Consider the following 20,639-nt stretch of genomic DNA (forward strand, 5'->3'; position numbering starts at 1 on the left):
GAGCTAAATCTTAGCCAGGGTTTGAATGGTGAAATCACATGAGGTGCTAATTTTGACTCAAGAGGTAAGACAACAAAGGGAAGATAAAGAGAAGGGTGGACGTAATGCAGAGATGTTGAATTAGTGTGTTAAAGCCACATGTGGAATATTCCTATTCAGGCATTTCATGCAGCTTCTAAGAGCTCTCACTATGGTGTTGTTGCTTGGTCTCCTCTGTGTTGTTACCATGAATTTTTCAGTGTCTGAGAGATCTGTGTGTGTACTGCACATCAGAATAATATAAATCATGCATGTTAACATACAAAAGGGATAACTCTAACTGCTCTGTCAGGCTGATAGTGTCTTTAAAATGAGGACTTCTAAATCAATGTCCTCCCCTCAAACTGTGGAGTTACAACAGCTGTCCCTTGGACATTCATGTGTGTGTATTCATTTTTAGTTCCTGTATCAATCACTAGCTTTATGCAAGGCTTGATCAGGTTGATAAAAGGCAAAAAAGGATCCATCTAATACAGCTTACAGTGAAAGTGGCACAGTAAGTTCCTCCTGCATGAACAGCAGTCCCCTGATGTATCAAGGAGACCTGATTATACAACAGGACTAATCAGCTCTGGATGCTGCCATGAATTATGGGTTGGCTTAAGTGCTGTGATACACATTTCTGCCTTAAATTATGTCAGAATCAAAACAGAAAATCAGAGCAGAAAGCCCAAATGTCAGCAAGGCTTGTCTTCTTTAGGTCTCTGTCAGGGTTAAAGAAGAGGTTTCTTAATGTAATCATAACCTGTCTCTTCTATCCAGGCTAGCAAAAATAAACCAGGTTATATTGGAACTTTACTGCATAATGTTACACAACCATGCTTATTTAAATGTAGCTATTTTTGTAATATACATTGTGCCTTAATGGGAGTCACGGATAAGGTGCATTGACCCACTGAAACAGCTGAATATAGAGGTACAACATTTATGGAAGTTACAGTGAACCCAGCATATTTGCAGTTAGGGCAGAAAATAAGGTGGAAAATAATGAATGTGTTAAAAATATCTGCCTGGTGTAACTACATGCCTTTTTCCTCCTATGGAGAGCGAATTAGTTGTTCCCCCCCCGCCTTTCTTTCTTTGTTTTCCATTTTTATTTTACTATTTACATTGGTGTAATTTTGGCACTTTATGCACACAGCCTCCTCAGTTTTTAATTTCAGACACCTACAATTAAGGCTTACCTATTTACTCAGACTTAGTTGCATCTGTGGTTGAGAGATGAATAGGTGCTTCCAGGTGATTCATCTGACCTGTCTTAGACCCTGATGAAAAGGTGACTAGCTGAAACTAGCAGTTAGGTGCCCTGAATTGGGACAGATTCCCTCTCTCCACCTGGGTAATATCCCCAGCTCAGGTCACTTTGTGAAGAGGATGAGGAGGGTGGTGTTGGTCTACCCCTGGTAATTTCCAAACCAGGTCCAGAGCTGTTAGGTGAGTTTTGGGGGTAAATGTGCTTGGGAGGTGGTGATTCAGACCAAGGGGCTTTCAGAAATATGGCACAATGCTGGCTGTGGAGAACTCAGCTGTTTCTTAGATATGCAAATCCACTCCCTCTGATTTGGCTGGGAGAGCTGGGTGTCTGTGTTTCCTCATGATGAGATTGTTTGTTTGTTTATCTGCATGGGATTTTCAACATTATAAATTCTGACTATAATTATAATAATAGATGGCATGGTTATTTCACAAACAGTGTGCCCTCTGCTGTGATCAGCTACTGCATTCGGGAGCCTCTGTGCCCATCTACAGCTTTGTACCCTCTTGTCATGTCTGTATTCTGGTTGTTCCAGGCTTACCCTCCTCAAGAGCAGCAGCCCTTTCCAGGCATTAAGAAAAAAATAATAAAGGAATGCTGTGAACATTTTTGGGGTTGTCCTGTCCAGAGGCAGGAGTTGGACTCAGTGATGCTTGTGGGTCACTTCCAACTCAGGATATTCTGTTGCAGTGATTCTAACATGATTTAGGAAGGAGGAAATTCTTAGTGAATTGGTAAGAAGCAGCACTCTGTTGCTGTATTTTTGTGCAGACTGCGAGTAGTGAGCGACACAGCCCCTGTGACGTGCAAGGTGTGCCTGTGGAGGAAAGCTGGCACCTACATTGCAAATAATTACAGTCTAAGCAAGCTTGGAAAAGGGGTGGAGTTCAGGGAATAATTCAATCTGTGAGAGATTTGTTGTACAATGAGGTCGGCTTTTCTTGGTTCTAATTCAATTTTTCTTCTAGGGTTTTACCCTTGAAGGGTTCAAGTGGCAGAGTGAGGGGATACTGCTACTCATGTGCTTCTTTTTGGAGGGGAGGCTCGAAATTTGATTCCCCAGATTTAAACCTGGGTGTTTCTCAGGCATTTCTTTCAGCAGACATGTCAGCTGGGAGAGCTCAGCCCTTTCCCACCACCATCTCCTTGGCCAGGCTGGTGCAGCCCTGGCAGCAGCTGAATTTCAGTCCCTGTCCAGCTGCACAGAGTGACTCCAGCTGCCAGAGCGGTGGGGAGGAAGAGGAGGAGGAGGGATGCTGGGCTTGGCTGTGCTGTTGAAACAGGAGCTTGTGGTTGGAGGCTGTCAATTTGCGTAAGCTGGTTTTAGGGCTTTTTAATACTGGATCAGAAGCATTCTCATCAGATCTGAATCCTTGCTGTGCAAACTCAGCTGGTTCAAATCTGTTAGCATTTATTTATTTATTTTGTTTAAACAGGTTAACTTCCCGCTGGTGGGTTTCATGCTGGTTTGGGTGTCCTCGTCCTGCAGCCAATGGAAAGCTGGCAGGGCGTCCAAGCTTTGGCTAGTGCAAGAGTAATTGTGGCTTGCTGGCTGCTGGCTTCTTGCTGGCATTTTGGGGTGGGGCTGCAGCGGGCTTTGCTTGCCCCATGGGTGCCTGCTGGCTGGCTGGCGCTGGCGGCTCGTGGGGAAAGGTCCAGACGGTCCCCAGCTGGCACCGGTGTGCTGGCAAAGCCATGGCACCCTGGTGCTTCTTGCTCGGCTTGCCTCTCCCATGGATAGCCACCATGGCATGTACCCAGCCAAAAGAGGGTTTCACCTGCCTCCCTGAGCATGTTGGGGGCACAGCGTGCTGGGCGGGATGCCCTGGCAAGATGCCTCCTCTGAGATGCGGTCCCCACTGCCCTCGCTGGGGTGCCATGTCAGCTGGAAACTGTTAGCCTGGGAGTCAGAGCACATACAAAAACATAAAATGTATTGAAAATGTCAGGCTGGAGCACTGGAGGGAGATCCCTCAAGTCTCACCTGTGCTGTGAAGATAACCATCTAGGCTTCTTTCCCTGGAGTACAGCACAGCCTGAGTAAATGGTTCGCCAGTGCTGAGAAGGAACACCCTACAGCTTGTCTCCTTTGAAGGAGGCCACAGGGCTGTGCTTGCAGATCCTTTCAGCTTTGTCTTGAACAATTTCACCTGTATGCTGCTGATTCTGAGTGAACATCACATGGGGCCTGTTGAAGTGAGTCAAAATCCTATTTAGTCGATAACTTCTTCTGCCCCAAAGAGAGGTAAGAAAACCTGTGCCCCTTCTCTTCCCTCCTCTTCCTGGTCCCTGTGTCTGTGGGACAGAGGATGTACTGGCCAGTGCAATACCTAATCCATTCTTTTTGGTTTATTGTTGTCTCTTGATGGGAGATTAAATCGAGATGCAAATACCACATCAGAAAATAGATTGATGGAGCATTTAGTTTTACCTGGGAGCTGTAGTAAGGATGTGCTTTCTTAGCAACTTTCTTGCTAAGTTTTTCTCTGAAATTGTATTTTGGCTGTGCAGCTCTTTTATTTGAACCAGGGGTGCTCCCTCCTTATGTTTACTGTTTTTTCATTTTGCAAGTCAAACATCCCTCAGGTGTGCAGCTGAGCCAGCTTGGGTGGGTGGGACTGAAGGCAAGAGGAGGACAAGCATATGCAGGAAGAGACATATTCTGGATTCCTGCTGTGGAGATGAGTAATCGCTGGTGGTTAAGGCAAAACAGAAGAGTTCCAAATAGAGTTTTGTCTACTCCTTACATCCCCTTTTCCCACTGGAGAGCTATGTACCTTTTTGTGATTAAGGCCGAAACATCTGAGCCCCAGCGTTGCAGAAAAAGATATAGGCTATGTTTTTTGTTGGTATTGGACAAAACTTGTGAATTACCTTACTATTTTTCTCTTTTTACTGTGAACTTTGAAAAGTTAATCAATAGCCACATGCCAAATACTGGTTAATCTGTGAAAGGGATTGTTACAGAGGAGATGCATGTGTACTGTCTGGGTATGAGGATATAAACAAATCCTAATTTGTTTTTGTAGGACTGAGTTTGACTATATAATATGTTGGGGAAGACAAGACAGAGCTGGAGCCTTCTGATACAGTTGCCCAGCCTGGCAGTTGTAAAGGTTTTGTTTATGAGGCCATGAACAATGGCTTGGAATGTGATGCTATTGATTTTTTTCCCTGCAATGTTTCATAAATGCTGTGCAGTTTAACTCAGCTTTTAACCTTGTATGCAGTTTGGAGAGTGAGGCTTCTCACCCGGTGTCAGATGGCTCACACAGTGGAAAAAAAGCCAGCCACCCTACAGCTCAAATCCCATCGGTGCGTGGAAACGTGCCCGTTCTGCTGTCCGATTCCCAGCAAAAGCGCCTGGGTGGTGGCAGCCCTCCGGGGTGGTCCCTGGGAGGTCTTGCACAGCTCACTGAGAGAAGCATGAGAGCTGTAGGCTCCATGCTGCCTGGAGCCTGGAGCCTCAGGCTTCAGTCTTAGATGCCTTTGTTTCCTGCCTGGATCGCTATAGCATCTGTTTGAACCTAAGAGGGCTGTGTAGTACAGTGTAATTCTGCTTGCTGAGTTTTATACTGCATGTGGTACTCAGCAGTTGCTGTAGAGCACTCTGAAAAGAAATCTTACAGATGACTGGGATTTGTTTTTAACCAGTTACCATTTCACTGAATATTGCATTGCACATTCATTAAAAAAACCCCAAAAGATAAAACACTCCAGTGGGGGAGCTTTATACTTTCTCCATGTTTTTGTAACGTTCCCATTTTTCTGAATATGCAGGTGTCTCATTTACATTCCTAGAAACACAGCCTTCGTGTTTCCTTTAAAGTCAAGGTTTCTGATCTGTTGTTCTTAGCTTAAGGCATCCTTGGCATCGCTCAGGAACACCTTTGAGAGGGGGTTGTTTCACAACGCAGTACCTGCAGGTGGTGATGTCATGCCAATATGAGCAAAAGAAAAACGATTAGAAGCGTTGCAATGTGAGTTGGGTTCCTCCTGTGCTGTGTCACCCAAGAGTGTGTCTTCTTGTGTGTTGAGCTTCTGTCCCACCATTTGTGCCTGTTGTGATGTGCCTCTTGTACAGCCGACCTTTTGTACAGGTTATTGTGCAGTTTCTGCTCCCAGTTGCACAGATCTGGATTTAGGTAGTGTTACACTTGCCTATCTAAAATTTATTGCTGTTTCACATGGTGGATCAGCAAATACTGTTAAAAGACATGCTTGATATAGCAGTATTAGGAGAAAAGCCAAAGTCGATCTTGTCTGTAGGTGGAGTGACTGACTACCCCTCGTAAATAAGATGATTAACACACATGCACACACCAGAAAAAACCCCAACCAACCAACCCACCAAAAAAGAAAAAAAAAAAGCCTTGAAATGTTCACTTTTTCCTTTAGACATCACTCTTGACTTGCTCAGGGCGATGACCCTGTGTTGTGAGTCTCAGACGGGTGACTCAGAAGGAGTGCTGATGACAAAACATCTGCTTGGAGTTTCTGGTTATGAGAGGAGATCACATTTCTGCTTGTCTGTGCCTTGCCTGCTTAGCTGTGTGGCAGCTGGAGACATGTGTATCTGCACTAGTAAATGCTCTGAGGTCACTCCAAAAATGAATTATATGCTGGACAAACACTGGAAATGTAAACATAGTTTTTATTTCCTGGAGTAGCCCTCTTCAAACTTTGGTGAAACAGAAAAGGGACTGGAAGCTCTCACAGAGTTTGTACAGGGAAGGTTTGGCTGTAGGATCAGCTAAAGGTGAAAAGGTCTGACCTGTAGCTGGTTGAAAGAAATGTGTTGATGAAAGTTAATGGCTGGAGGTTTCCTTGCTGTTTTTGTTAATAACGTCCCCCAGTGCAGCATTGGAAGTGTTCACTTTTTTTTAAAGAAAAGTTTTGGGTTGCTGAATCCTCAACAAATCTTAAACTAGAGGTATCTCAGAACAGCACGACTCAAAGCACTGTGTGTGTGGGCAGCTGAGACATGGGACCTGTCTGCTCTGCCACTGAACCCCACGTAAAACAAAACTACAAAAAAACCCACAGTGCACAATTTTGTGTCTTTGTGTTTTACACCTTTTCCTGTTTATGCCTCTGCTTAAACTCAAGTTATCAGTGAAAGTGTGTAATTGCAAGTTTTGCTAAAAGATTTTGATACTGAATGCAGCTTTTAATACTGAACTCCTTTGGAAACCAAATTCTGTTATTATATGATGGAATAATTTTAAACAAGCCCTGTTTTAGATATCTCTTTGTCTTTTTTTTCCTTTGGCAGAGGGGGGTACTGTTTAAAAAAAAAATTAGCACTCTGTTGATTGCAGCTGTTAGGATCCTGGTATGTCTCTCCTGTGCTTCCAGACAGTGTAGCCCTGATGTAGCCATTGCACTTGAATTCTTTGCATTCTGGCAGCACTTGCAATTTAGCTGTTGGGATCTGTTGTAGTGGAGAAATCCCCACGGTGGGAAGGCATGCACATGGGCTCTCTGCTGAGAAATGTTTTGATTGACACCACCCCTCCCCTCCCCTCCCCCCCGAAAGTAAAAGCATGTGCATGTACTTTTGAAGGCTATTTATTTGCCTTGCAGAGGGTCAACTGTAAAACCCTTTCTGAAAATATGCTCCTTGAAAGCCTCCTGAAGAATGGCGGGCTCAAGCCAGAAAGGTCTTGTTTTACAGCCCCACTGCCATGAAAGAAATCTAAGTGTAGAAAAAACCACAGCTTAAATACCTCAGATATTTATTTTGTCCTTTCCTTGCACAAGCCTTCTCTCCCTCCCTCCCTGGGCTGGGAGGTCAGGGTGTGTATGTGTGTGGCTGTGCTTTCAGCGGGAACCCTGCTGCACAGGCACTTGTGGGCCTGCTCTAGCCCCCTTATTGTTTTAACAATTAATCTTTCACCCATTTATAATTCAAAACACTAATAAAGACACCCTTCTCTCCCCAAATTCTCAGGAATTTCTGCAGTCTCCTGCTTGATTACATATGTCCAAGCTTGCACAAATAAGTCCTTCAGTGTTATCCCACCAAATGAAACCTTGAAGGGTTGTGTTTGACCTTGGTTTGTGCAGCGACTGTACCTTACTCACTTGTCCTGAAGACAGAAAAGAATGTTGATGTTTACAATGTGAAAGTAAGTACTTGAAGATATGTTTTGGTCTGTCAACATAAACAAAAATCCTTCTCTTGTTTGTGTGTTACAGGTCTGTATTGTAGCCTTCACAATACTACTCTGTATAATCCAAAAGCCCTTCATAGGAGGCATTTTAAATTGGAAGTTAAAACCAGAAAACAAACCAGAAGTGAAACTCCTGCATTCCTATGATTGCTTGTATTCCTTTCTTCTTCTTGAATTCAGTATGGATTTTTTTTCTTTTATGTTTTCGCATATCCTCACAACCAGTGGTATGTTTGGTACCCTGCTAGGAAGCTCAAACCGCTGCCCCAGCCCTTGCTTTCATGGGAGGCCTTAATTTGAAAGACAATTTGAGCATTTCTATAGGCTGCCAAGAAAAATTGGAAGAACTTGTTTCATGTTAGAGCTCCCACCTTCGTTCTTAGCTGTGGAAATAAATGAAAAACTTGTTTTGACAGCCTGGCATATTCGCCTGAATGCTTTCCCTGTCACTGATGGATGGAGGGACAGGCTTGTACTTCTGTGTAACAATGGGCCAGGGGAGCACTGCTTCCCAGAATAGGACATCTAATGACAGGAAAGGAATAAAGGCCTAAATATCTACTTTCAATTCCATGTGTGTGCATCTGCTCCAGGTAACTTCAAGATGGAAAAAATGTAAGATTCAAGGATGCCTGGTTGGTAGCTTTGTTCATACATGATCCTATGTGTGGATCCTCTCCTTTCTTTCTCTCTATTGTTGAAAAAGTGAAAGCCCTTATTTTCGGCTATTCCCCTTTCATTAGGGCCTCTAGAGAAAGTAAGGAATGACATGTTGAATTTGGACTGGACCAGGTTTGTTTGCCTGAGGCAAACAGGAAATTGTGTAGTGGGCTCTAGGGGAGTAATCTCTTGCAAAGGTTCTTCAAAGGGTGGTGGTGCTCATTTCCCAAAGTGGAGCTTGCATGAGACAAGGATGTCCGTACCAGTGAGGTGCGGTGTCTCTTGGGTGTCCTGAGAGACGTGCCTCTGTGGGAATGGGCTCCTATTGATGGAGATGTGACAGTGTGTCACAAAATTCTCCACCTACTACTGCAAAATTTCTCCTGGAGTTTTGCTATAAAGACTGAAGGAAACCAGAAGCATTTGGTGTTGGGTCAAAATGCTGAGATTATCATTCTCCTACTTGCTGTGGTTTTATACTTTTAAAGCCAAGGTGAGATTGGTAGTGGTCTCTAGTATGTGTTCGCTTGATTTCGAGGTACTTCCAGTGGTGCTGTGCCTGCTAGCGCTGTTTCAGACCATTAGGATTTTGTTAGTTCCAGAGAAGTCTATAGAACAACAATTGTTGGTATCAATTTCTGCACTGAGGGTTCACTGACAGTCTGTGATGGATGCAAGGACTAGATCTGGTTTTGATCTGATTAGCTTGTTTATAGCTTGAGGTAGGAGAGCTGAAAGCTGGAAGTCCCTTTGCCATCCTTTGTTTTTCCTGACTGTTGCTTTTTCTTGGAGTTTTTCCTCCTCTTTGGGTAGCCTTTCCAATTTAAAAGGGACTGCTGTGTTTAGTGGTGTATTTGTAGAAAATCTAATGTTGACAGGCAGTAATAAATTTAAACAACTTTCCTTGAAACCTTTTTGTCATGGTTGGACTGTCTCGAAGGCCGATTGTATTGTGCAGAGCAAGGGTATGGAGTCAGGTTTCATGTTTTGGTTAATTTACAGGTCATTTAGAGCTCAGGGTATTGCACGGAGAAGGCAGCTGAGCTGTGTGAAAAACATGGGGTTTATCACTTGCCTCTGTCTGGGGTTTTTTTTTTTTTTAAATCTTATTCAGTGGAATTAGTTTTCCTGCCTTTCCTGCCTTTCCAGTTCACGCCCTAAAAATCACTGAACCTTGAATGAAGTGGTAAACTTGAAGTCAACCAGTTGGCTTCCTTGTTTGTGTGGGTTTGAAGGAAAGTTTTTTAAGGCCTAAGAGGTGGAAGTCTTACCAACCCTCACCAATGGTACTTCCAGCTCCTCACTGGTGGCCTTTGCCTGGTGGTGTCCTGATGGGACTGAGACCTTGACAGTGATCCTTAAGATGAAGAAAACTCTGTGTAGGGCTACAACTGTCCATAGTTTTTATAGTCTCTGCTCTAGCTCTGTTCTGCCAATAGGAAATGAGAAATGTGATTCTTGATGGTGTGGGAGGCCAAAGATGGCACCAGCTACTTTCTGTTCAGAATACAGATCACCCATCTCCTAAGGCATATACACCTTCAATCACACCTTGTCTTTTTGCTTAATCTTCTCCTCACTATGTAGGTGGAAGTAAGGCACAAAAGATAAAAATAATGTAAAATTAGAGTTTTCAGTCTGGAGAGGTTCTCTGTCCCTTCCAGTGCAATATTAACCTTCTAATTGTCTTAGGGGTAAACAAGTGCTAGGAATGGTTCAGGAGTCTGAAGTCTGATCACTTTAGACAAATCTGTGTGGTTGGAAACCGTGTCAGACAAGAGGACAGAGCTGGGGCTTGCTAAGCTGCTTTGCTTTCCTAGAGAATAACAATGCCTGGTTAATCTGTCACTGCTGTGGGGTGCCTGGCTATCCCCCCAGTGGGACTGCAAACAAGGTGCAATGAGTGTGGACCCAAAAGCAGGAAGGGACTGAGGCAGGTAAAGTTCCTGCTTGGTAGGGGCAGCTTCTGAGACAGTGACATCAGGGTGTCCGTGCCTGGTCAGAGCCATGTCGGTACCTTACTGCACTAGAGGTGGCTGTTAAGGAAAGGCTGACAAGTTTGATACGAATCACCCAATATGGGGGAAAAGCCCTCTTTAATTAGCTACCAGAGAGAGAAGCAACTGGTTCTGAACTGTGTCTATGGTGTAGACCTTTTCTCAGGCACCATCACCTTAGCCTGCTGGCACTGGGAGATTACATCTTGCTTCAACACTGTTGGGGTGCAACCTGTTTTCCTACTGCTCTTAGGGGTTTTCTGTATTGGTGTGGTAGACAGAGCATGGGAGAAGTTGAAGACCAGTTGCTGGCTGTGGTGGTGTGACCTTGGCTGGATGCCAGGTGCCCACCAAAGTCACTTTATCATTCCCCTCCTCAAATGGACGGGGGAGAGAAAATATAACAAAAGGCACAGGGAGAGATCACTCGCCAGTTACCATCACAGGCAAAACAGACTCAGTTTGGGGAAATTAACTTATTACCAATCAAATCAGAGTAGGATAATGAGAAGTAAAACAAATTTTAAAAACACCTTCCCTCCACCGCTCCCTCCTTCTCTTAATTTTATTAAAGATTTTCTACCTCCTCAGTGCAGCAATGTAGGGAGATGGACAATAGGGGCTGCAGTCAGTTCATCCACGTGTTTGTTCTGCCACTGCTCAGGGTGAGGAGACAGTCCTCTACAAATTCTTCCAACGTGAGCTCTTCCCATGGGCTGCAGTTCTTCATGAAGTGCTCCAGCATGGGACCCTTCCATGGGCTGCAGTCCTTCAGGAACAGACTGGGTCCCCCACAGGGTCACAGGTCCTGCCAGCAAACCTACTCCACTGTGGGCTCCTCTCTCCACAGGTCATGCCAGGAGCCTGCTCCAGTGTGGGCTTCCCCACAGGGTCACAGCCTCTTCTGGGCATCCATCTGCTCCAGTGTGGGGTCTCCAGGGGCTGCAGGTGGTTTGCTGCTCCACCATTGACCTCCAAGGACTTCTAGGGTACAGCTGCATCACCATGGTCTTCACCATGGGCTGCAGGGGAATCGTTCCCAGCACCTGGAGCACCTCCTTCTCTCTTTCACTGACCTCTTGGTGTCTGCAGAGTTGTTTCTCTCACATATTCTCCCTCCTTAATTCTCTGGCCACAATTACTTCCACCCAATAATTTTTTCCCCTTCTTAAATATGTTATCCTGGAGTCATTACTACCATTTCTGCTGCGCTCAGCCTTGGCCAGCAGCAGGTCTGTTTTGGAGCTGACTGGTGTTGGTCCTGTTGGACAGAGGAAGCTTCTGGCAGCTTCTCAGAGAAGCTAGCCCTGTAGCCCCCCCAGCTATCAGTACCTTGCTACCCAAACCCAATACTTTGGCCTGTGAGTTCTTACTGGTGCCATTTGTGCTGGTGGCTTTCACCTGCATGGGTTCTGGGTCTTGGATTAGGCCCAGGGAAAACAAATGAGCCTGTGGATCATTTCAAGCACTTATGTATGTGCTTGTAATTTGCTTTACTGCAAGAATAAGCATTTGACTTTTTTTTTTTCCTGTAGAATAGTGATGGCCTGAGTTTTCCAGAACTAGTCCACTGAGAGGAGGGGGAAAAAAAAAAAGTGTTTAGGCAAATGAAGGCTTCAGCAGCTTAGTGCTTGTCTACATGGGGAAGTTAGTGCGCAGTAAGCTAGGGTGTGAATTTACAGCACGCTAGCTGCTCTGCACTAACTCCCCCTGTGGATGCTGAGTGTGCACTAAGAGCGCCTGTTGGGCAGGTTAATTTAGTCTGCTGAAAGAAAGTGTGCTGAAAATTCACACTGCTGCTTCCTTTGTCCTGACTTTCCCATGTAGACAAGCCCTTAGTAAGTCTAGAGTAAAAGGTCCTTGTTCAGAGGTCTGGCTTAAATTCTTTCTGCTTTGTTCGTTCTTCCTTGTTTTTTCCTCTCTCTCTTCTCTCCCAGTTCTCCCTCTGTTTTTTCTCCCTTGTCTCTCCTCTTCATTTTCTCTCATCCTTTTCTCTCTTCAATACAGATTAAATGTAATTGGAGCTTTGTCATCCTGGTGAAGACTCTCTGTACACATAAATTTGGGGGGAATGACTTCATAGGGAGGCCTGAAGGTGTATCACGTGCAAGTGTAAAATGCTGTTTTACCAGATACAGAAAGGGGCATGTCCTCTAAAGCATAAGGTGTGCTTGACTCAGCTTAAATAGTATAACCAAAAGCTACAAGAGCATAGTCATTTGGAGGAAAGTACTTCCCCTTGCTTAGAAGATGAGAAGCTATTTATGCATGAAACCATATGTTTTGTAGACACAGCATTAGGTTTGTTTAATTTTCAACAATTAGGAGCCCCATAAAAAGCCCCTCTTCTAACAAGTACAGGCAGTAATTCTCTTACTGATTCCTGAGGTATCAGGGCAGATTAGTGTTGTGGAAATTATAGAAACAAATTAATTTTTTAATAGGTTATACTCACTGATGGTTATTGCTCTCAGCACATTTCCCTGCCTATTATCTCCGTTTATTTCCTCTTGGGAGGTAGGAAATGTGAGAAGGAAAATTGTGTGTACTGGTACAAAATGCAGAGGTGTCACTCCTTTTCGTTTTAGATATGGTTTAGCATATGAGATTTTGGCTATCTCATACTGATATTTTCTATCTAGATTTTTGAGAAATAGGTTGTTTTGGTGACTTAAATCACGGAAGGAAAATTTGTGTTTCTTCTTCTTAATTGGGAGGGTGAGAAGGAGTGGTTACATACATGTGTGAAAACAAACAACTTTTCTGCAGCTCCTCTCACTGTGCTAAAATAAGCCCAGTGGAATGGGTGAAATAGGTCAGGTACAATGTTATGCCATACTGGCTTTTCACGTATCCTGGTTCGTGGTGGAGTTTCACAGAGAGCTTTTCCAACATGCCTGCCCCAGCCCTGATGAGGAGGGAGATACAGGCTCTTCCCTCCTTCCTCTGTCCAGTATGTGTGGTTATGCTCAATGCAGTCTGTTTCATCCAGTGTTTCCAAATACAAAGGAGAGTGAGTGATTTGGGGGTAAAAGAGGAGTTCTTGGGCTGTCTTTGATATAGAGATCTTGTTTTAAGGATTTGCACTTGCTGAAGTATGGAAAAGAAGCTATGTTCAGAGCTTCCTTTTGGTTTTATAGATCCTTGCCATCTATGCTGTCTCAATGGTCCACTGTTGTAATGACTTAGAGGTACTGCCACAGGGGTTGGAAGCAATTTTATCATCCTCCTGTTTTCAACAGAATGTGTATTTTTGTTATGTAGTTTGTCTTTAAACTACAGAGATTATGGTGGTGGCTTCTGCTCAGTGTCCTGGCTCATGTGACAGTGAGTTTGTGAACGGGACTTGGGGCTCCTGTGGAAGAGGTCATGAGCAGTAAACACAGATATGCCACTGTGTTGGGATGTTTTGACTTAATTCTTCCTCACCACTGCTTCTTGTCTGCTGCAGTTTATCAGCTGGTAGTTTGTCAGCCTGTAAACATATATTTATTTTATAGACAGTTTATAAAACACAGTTTTAATATAATAATAAGTTCCTGTAGTGTTTGAGAAGAATAAATAAACCCCAATGTATATCTGCAAAGGAGCAGGAGTTGTTCCGTTCCTTGTATTATAATTGTAACATATTGTTGATGGATGTCTTTTGTATAAACAAGCCTGGAAAAAAAAAAAAAAAAGTGATGTGGTAGGTGCTCTTGCTGCAATTTCCCTTCCAAATTAAACTGATCTGTGCCCTTTTTTTCTTGCCTGGTGTAACCTCACATAAATTGCTTTGAGCAAGATTTTTTTTGTCTTTAAATCTGTCTGGTCATTTCCTTTCTTTTCTGGCATATGTGGTGGGAATATGTCTCTGTTTAGCCGCTCCTCCCCTCCTTTCCATTTTTGGGAGACCCTTCTCCTATAAATGCTCCCAGTGCCAGCTTCCCTGGACCATGCCAAGCAGTGAACAAAGCTGAACTTTAGCAGTCTCTTGGCTTTCCAGGCGCCTGCCTGCTTCTGAATAGCAGCTGGGGAAACTGATGAGGCACTGTTCGCCTCCTGCTTTGCTGTGCTTAGGCCAGGCAAGGCTGGCTGCTGGGACTGTGCCCTTGCAGGCTTATGAAGACATTACTCACCTTCTTTTTGCCCGAGTTTGGGTTTGAGTGGCTCCCTTCATAGCTAGCAGGGCACAGAGGTGGGACTGTGCCATGGCTGAAAGCTTGGGCTCTGTCGAGGTTGGGGAGCTTGCACTGGAGTCCTTCCTGTTTTCTATGGGTGAGAAGAGTCATTCAGAGCATCACTTTTGCCCTTTGAGCATCAAACTCCTGAATACAATTAAGCAGGGCAAGAAAGAAAAGAGAAAAGGGACTCTCTACTTCCCCAGTTTTCCTCCCTGGAGCTGGGAGGTGCAGGGGACACCGTGCTGCAGCAGGAACCATGGCAAAGCATCGCTGTGTGTGGGGCAGCTAGCTCTGCACACCGGCTGGCAGCCTGGGAGGACTTGAAGGTGACAGAGATAAGGCTTGGATCCTAGTAACCCGACTAATAAAAGACTTATTCTAGCCTTAATAAGCTCCTTGGACAGATGGATTCTGTTGGACAGATGGATTTAATCTGGGAAAATGATTATGCGGCTTTTGTACTCATTAGTATTTTTGGTCTTGGTATTTATGCGTTAATATTCTTGTGGTAGGTTGGTGAAAATATATCTGTGTAAACCTGCAGTGCTTCTGCTCACAGCAGTGGGGAAAGATGCCTTTGTGCTTCCCTTCCCGGCCAGGTATGTGACGTACACGTGTGCTTCTCTATACTTTATAGACATACGTCTATACATGTACATACGGGTATGTAGATATGTATAAAGACATATGTCCATATGTCTGTAACACACATGTAGACTGTATGTTCCCATGAGTCTTGCATGACTGAACTGCAAACTTCCATTTTGATAGGGCTGTGCAGCCCTGTGTTCCCTGAAGGTGCAGCTCAAAGTGATTTTCTAAGCAGGAATATTCTCTCCCCAGCTTGTGCACAGCCACCTTTTTGAAGGAGACTTGGCAGCTCTTCAAGATAATGAGGGAGATCAAAGTTGAGACTGTTGGGTTGTCCTCATGTCCCTAGTAACATATTAGACAGCAGCATGGACCAGAGAGTATCTAAACAGATTCACAGTCTTCATGTAACACAGGAAAGTGCTTGCAGTGGAGTGGATGCATACTTAGGTGATGATTTGGCAATAATTAATGTTCGAGCAGAGGATGCTAATAAGCACCATCTCTCCCCGAGGTTCATTCAAAGTGAGAAGCTATAGAAACATAGAGTGAGAAAGAACATGCCAAACATTTTGTGCTTGGACTTCATATTTTCATTGCCTTAAGTGAGAGGTATTTAATTTTAAGCACTTAATTTTCCCATTATGGATGGGTGTCATTTGCAGCTCTGGACTGGCTGGGGATTTTTGAAATAGCTGGAGCATGATGAAGTTTTAAATGAAGTCAGAAACCGAAACTTACAGTGGAAACTTTCTTAATATTTAATTTACTACCTCCAGAGCTAGTGGAAAAGGGCTGGGGGCAGAGGGAAAGGGAAGAATGATATTCATGAATTGTTCCGTGAATGTGTGTGTGTTTTAATGGAACAAAAAACCCCAAAAAGTTAATTTCATAAGGTTTATCAGCTTACTTTGCTATAAACTGAAGCAGTGTTTGCCAAGTATTTTTGTTCCTTGGCACTTCATTTTCCTGTAAGTGCTTTACCAGTGCTACCTGTCACGGAGGATTAGCTTGGCAGTTTCACGGGCTTTGGAGGAATGGCCATTTGCAGTGGGGGGTGGCAAGTTTTGTGACCTGCTCTGCAAGTCTGGGCTATGTTGCTGGCAGTGTGAGGGTGCAGGGTCAGGCGATTCCCACCCTGTCACCTCCCTGATGCTGCGTTACCCTGCAGGATGGGCAGCCTCCCATTCCTGGGACTCCCCAGAAGGAGTCCTCTTTGAAATACCTTTCACTCTGTAGGCACCTGCACTTTTGGTTTTCATAGCGAGTGTGCTAAGGTGAAAGTATTAGTATTTAAAATGTGTCAGTGCTTTCTCAGATACAGTGTATCCCTTATCTTCTCCCACAGGTAGGCAGAAACAGGTGAAGCTGTTTTCTGTTTCTGTAGGGGCCTGGAAACCCCAGGTAGGGGTGTCAGAGGTCACTCATCAAGCCCTTTCCTTGTGCTCCCTGTAAGCCATCGGGTGCACAAACAGGGCCCTGGTAGTACCAGCAGTGTGACCCAGCAGAACCAGGTACTCTGTAGCTGAAGCACACAGTGCAGGTTGTGCTGTTGTTGTGAGGCTTCTCTGCCCCTCTAACTGTGATTAATGTGGATTAGTATTGAAAGATTTGGGTGGAAAGTGTTTATATTTATGTTCTGATTTTTTTTTTTTTTTTAGTATATGTGTGTCTCTGATGACTTACTCAGTTCTCGTATGTATAGACTTTCTTGATTCCGGAAAGAAAGAACCTGAGTAAAAGACTCAAAAATGATGTGCTTGTGTTTCAGGGAGCTCAGGGCTGTTATGGTGAGGTGCTCAAGACCTGGCTGCTGTGAAAGGGGGATGAGGTTGTCAAGCAAAGAGCAATTAAAGAATTCTTCAGGGAACAGATGATCCCAGCTGTGTAATTAAAAATAGTGGCCTGCTGCTGTCATTGCTGTTGGGGTTTGCAGTTAGAAGCAGAGCCAAGAAGGGCAGCAGGCAGCTGCCCCTCCCACAGCCTGGCTGCAGGATGCAAAGGCCTGTCTGCTCAATCATTTTTCCTCCTGGTTTTTGCTTCCCCCCTGCTTTTCAAGCACACCCACAGGAAGCCCCACCCCAGTCAAGGGAGTGAAGCCTGTGCATGCTCTGGGATGCTTATTACTGTGCAGCCTGCTTCAAAGCAGCAGGCATCCCTGTACACAAAAAAAACTTCTCTCTGTTTTCCACTAGATGCTTTGTGGGTTTCTCTGAAAAAAGTGCTAACACAAGTCTTTAGTTACAAACAGAAAACAACAGAAGAACAACTGCTCTGAAGCAGCATCATTTATACTGGCTGGCAGTGACTCTTAGAAATTGATTTCCCCCCAAGTTACAGAGTTTATCATTTTTTGTCCTTTTCCGTTTTCCAGGTAGGTGTTGTGCATTATATATTGTATTAATAAAGCACCTCCTAGATGAATCCCTTTATTTAAGGGAATATCCCCATAGCTTCTCTCCTTTGTCTTTCTTACTGATGGCTTCGCTCTGCTTTCTGACTGGTGCCATGAATCATGTGTGTGTTAATAGATCTCTGTCAAGGTCTGCCTGCTCACAGAATTCAGAAGGGGAGCAAATCATGAGATGTCTTGTAGATGAAGAACTGCTGTAGCCACATTACAGGTTGAAAAACAAAGAAAGCCCAAGCCTGCTAGCATGAGGTAATTTTTCTGTGAGGAAAGGTGATAGAAAAGACAGTAGAAAAGCAAGTCTGGCATAACTGTGACCCTCCAATTCTTTCAAGTCTTGTCCAGCTGTGTTAAGGAGTGCAGATGGCATTGGATTTTTGACCAACCTTTTCTTTGCTTGCTTGTTATGGTTCTTCAAGGATATTTGCATGCTTTGCCTGCAGCAAACCAGAATTTGCTTTTATGGTGAGATTTGAATGACTCAAGGGAATTTCTGCTGTAGTTTTATTTAAATTCAAAACACGCTTTGATTAATCACATGAAGAGGGGTCATGTGGCCAGTATCCTCTGTTTTGATAGGAAAATTAATATGCTTCCCATATTCAGCTTGCAAAGAGTACTTTCTGGTGTGTTCAGTTGCTGGTACTCAGCTCTGATGGATGATTCAGGGTTCTAGGATAAAGACCTTTGGACTCCTGACTAAATTCCTGTGCTCAACTTTTTGGCAAAGCAACTAACTGAGCTAGCATTTGTGATTGTCTTTTCAATTCACTTACAATGCACTTATGAAGCAAACTGAACTATGGGGGGACAGCCAGGCACCTCCTTGAGTGCTTGCAGGTGAGCCATGAGGGTGGGTGGTGTGCTGCTGGAAGTGCTTCCTTGGTGGCAGCCAGAAAGAGGGGAAGGAGTGCGTGCCCCAGTTTTAGTATCACACAGTTGTGGACAGAGGTACCTGGAGCTCTGATGCCACTCTGATTTAGAGCAGGCAAAAAGCATGCAGGTGGATTTCAGTGGGTGAATTTGACTGCAGAGGCAGGGGTGGGTGGTGGATACCTGGGATGAGGAGGAACTTCAGCTAGCACTGTCTCACCAGCCAGAGCTTGTCTGCCTTGGGTCTGTGAATAAGTGCATTTTGGTAACATTCATGGAAATGAGAAATTATCTTCCACCCCACAAAAACACACAAACCCCAAGTTAGTACATTGGATTTCCGTGCTCAGAAGTTGGGAATCAGTAGGTGCACAGTTAATTCTTGCAGCAGCTCTCTTTTTGCATCCTTTGTCTGTGTAGCCTAAAACATAGGCAAGCGGAGTGTGGTGGCACTTTATCGTAATGTCAGTTTGTAGGAAAACTGAATGGAAGCTTGTGTGGATAAAAGAATAGTCCCAGCTGGTCCAAAATTTGGGTCTGAGAACTGGGTAACTTCAGCACAAAGAAAAAGTAGGCTGTAGGCTTAGGTAGAGAATGGTGGGGGCTTTTCATTTTTCAGTGATTGAAAAGTATTTTCACAGCATAGCTGTCATACACTTTTTTTTTTGTCTTTTAGAAATAATGATTCCTTAGGCTAATCTTGCTCTGAAGTGTAGGTATGCATTTGCTATTCAGCTCTGCTCTGGACCATACTGGCCAAATCCCAAATAATCCCCACATTTAGTGAGATCAGAATTCCAGCTCTGGGGTTGAACAGAGTGTTACAGGTCATGTGTCCATGTATATTGGATGGAGTGGGAAGCTGCTCTTTTGGAGATGCCCGTTCTTAACATTGGTAGTCTTTGTCCCCTGAGCCCTGTTCACAGCTCTTGGGATGGGTGTATGTTACTGCTCTCCTTGGAGATTATTTACAGTGCTTTAAGCTATGCTGATTGCTGTGAGGTTGAGGCTGTCAGTATTATTTGGGTTGCCTTTGTAGCCTAAAAACAAATATTTTTATCCTAGCCCGTATTCTTGGGAACTGCATGCACATGTTAACCACTCCTTGGAAACACCTTACTGTGGAAAGCACTACTGAGAAAATACTGTAATCTTTGTTGAAAAGTGGCAATTTTAGTCTCTTATTCCTTCTCACTTAGATTTCTCCTCCCGATGTTTGTTCACCTTTGCTTGGAACATGCCTTTTTCTGGTGTATGTAGGAGGCTGCTGTATGAGGAGTTATCTTTAGTTTTGGATGGATGTTCTAGGGCATTGGTACTGAGGAAAATACAGATGTGCTCTCAGATTTACAGTAACAGATAATTCCATTGATTAGGGGCCTAAAGGGGAAAATTATTTCAATTTATTACATTTCTGTAATCCTAGATTGGAAGACTTTCCTGTTTTAATTAGATGCATGGGAGAAGTCTGTATCTAGTTTATTCTATGTACCAAAGAACTAGAAACAGTTGGGTTTGGATTAATTAGAGCTAACAGTAATAAATTGTTTTACCCATAGCTCTCAGACTTTGTCTTGAAGAGCAGATTCGTCACTGTGATTGAAGGTGACACAAGGACTGAGTCATATACTCAGCCCCATCCAACACTTGCATATAATAAATTTTAATTAATTTTAAATTTGGAATAAAACCCCATCTCATGATGATCTTTATTTTTGTGCTAAGAGCATGCTTTGTGTTTTTATAGTAAGACTACATTTTGAGTGATTGCTGCATGGCATTTTAAGATAGTTTTTAATGGGGAATTTTTTTCTATAGAAACTTTGCTTTGTGTTTTTATAAAAAAATATAGTATCTTTTACTTGGAGACATTAAAGAATATTAAACTGAGAGGTAATTTGCTTTGTCTTTTTTTTGCAATGTTCTTGTGCGCTGTCGTGGTTTTGAACAATGCTACCTTTGGGTACATGATGAAGGTGATGACAAGTCGATGAAGTATGACGACAAAGTGAGGCTTTATTTTAGTATATTTTGTACTTGGAAAGTTCACTAAGTTCTTTTACAGTCTCATTTAAATGCATCTGTTAGTTACTTAAACCATGATTGAAGTGGAAGGACAAACTTCTGAGCGGGCAGAACGTGTAATCGTGAAAAGTGAATAACAGCTTGTGATTATGGAATTGAAACTACTGGTGAGAATTTTTATAGTGGCATGTAGTTTATATAACTAACCAAATTAAAATTTAACCATATGTGAATATCTTTCCTCTTACGGAATACGTTTACTTAAAAAAAAAAAAGAAAACAAACCCCAAAGGAATTCAGCAATTACAGGGAGTGCATTGCATTTGATCTCTTACCAGTCTTTCACTAATGGTATTTTAAAGTATGAATTTAATCTTAATGCATACATAATTCTCTCCTATTTCCACTTGTTTGATTTGGACTGCGAGAACAGAGCAACAGCTAATATCT

At 43.6% G+C, this 20,639-nt stretch overlaps 1 protein-coding gene across 13 annotated transcripts in view; it reads left to right on the forward strand.

Moving 5' to 3' along the window:
* MAP4K4 (mitogen-activated protein kinase kinase kinase kinase 4) overlaps positions 1-20,639 on the forward strand; it is a 167,264-nt gene that overhangs the window by 25,382 nt on the left and 121,243 nt on the right. Inside the window, exon 1 of one of the 13 annotated variants that reach the window (XM_039548913.1) lies at positions 7,329-7,425. The exons of the other annotated variants lie outside the window; for them this stretch is intronic. The gene's annotated coding sequence lies outside the window, so the exon portion shown is untranslated. Of the gene's footprint in view, positions 1-7,328; positions 7,426-20,639 lie in introns of those variants that run through there. 13 annotated transcript variants of the gene reach the window in all.

The sequence above is a fragment of the Corvus cornix genome, chromosome 1 (genome assembly GCF_000738735.6).
Source record: "Corvus cornix cornix isolate S_Up_H32 chromosome 1, ASM73873v5, whole genome shotgun sequence".
NCBI classification, from domain to species: Eukaryota; Metazoa; Chordata; class Aves; order Passeriformes; family Corvidae; genus Corvus; species Corvus cornix.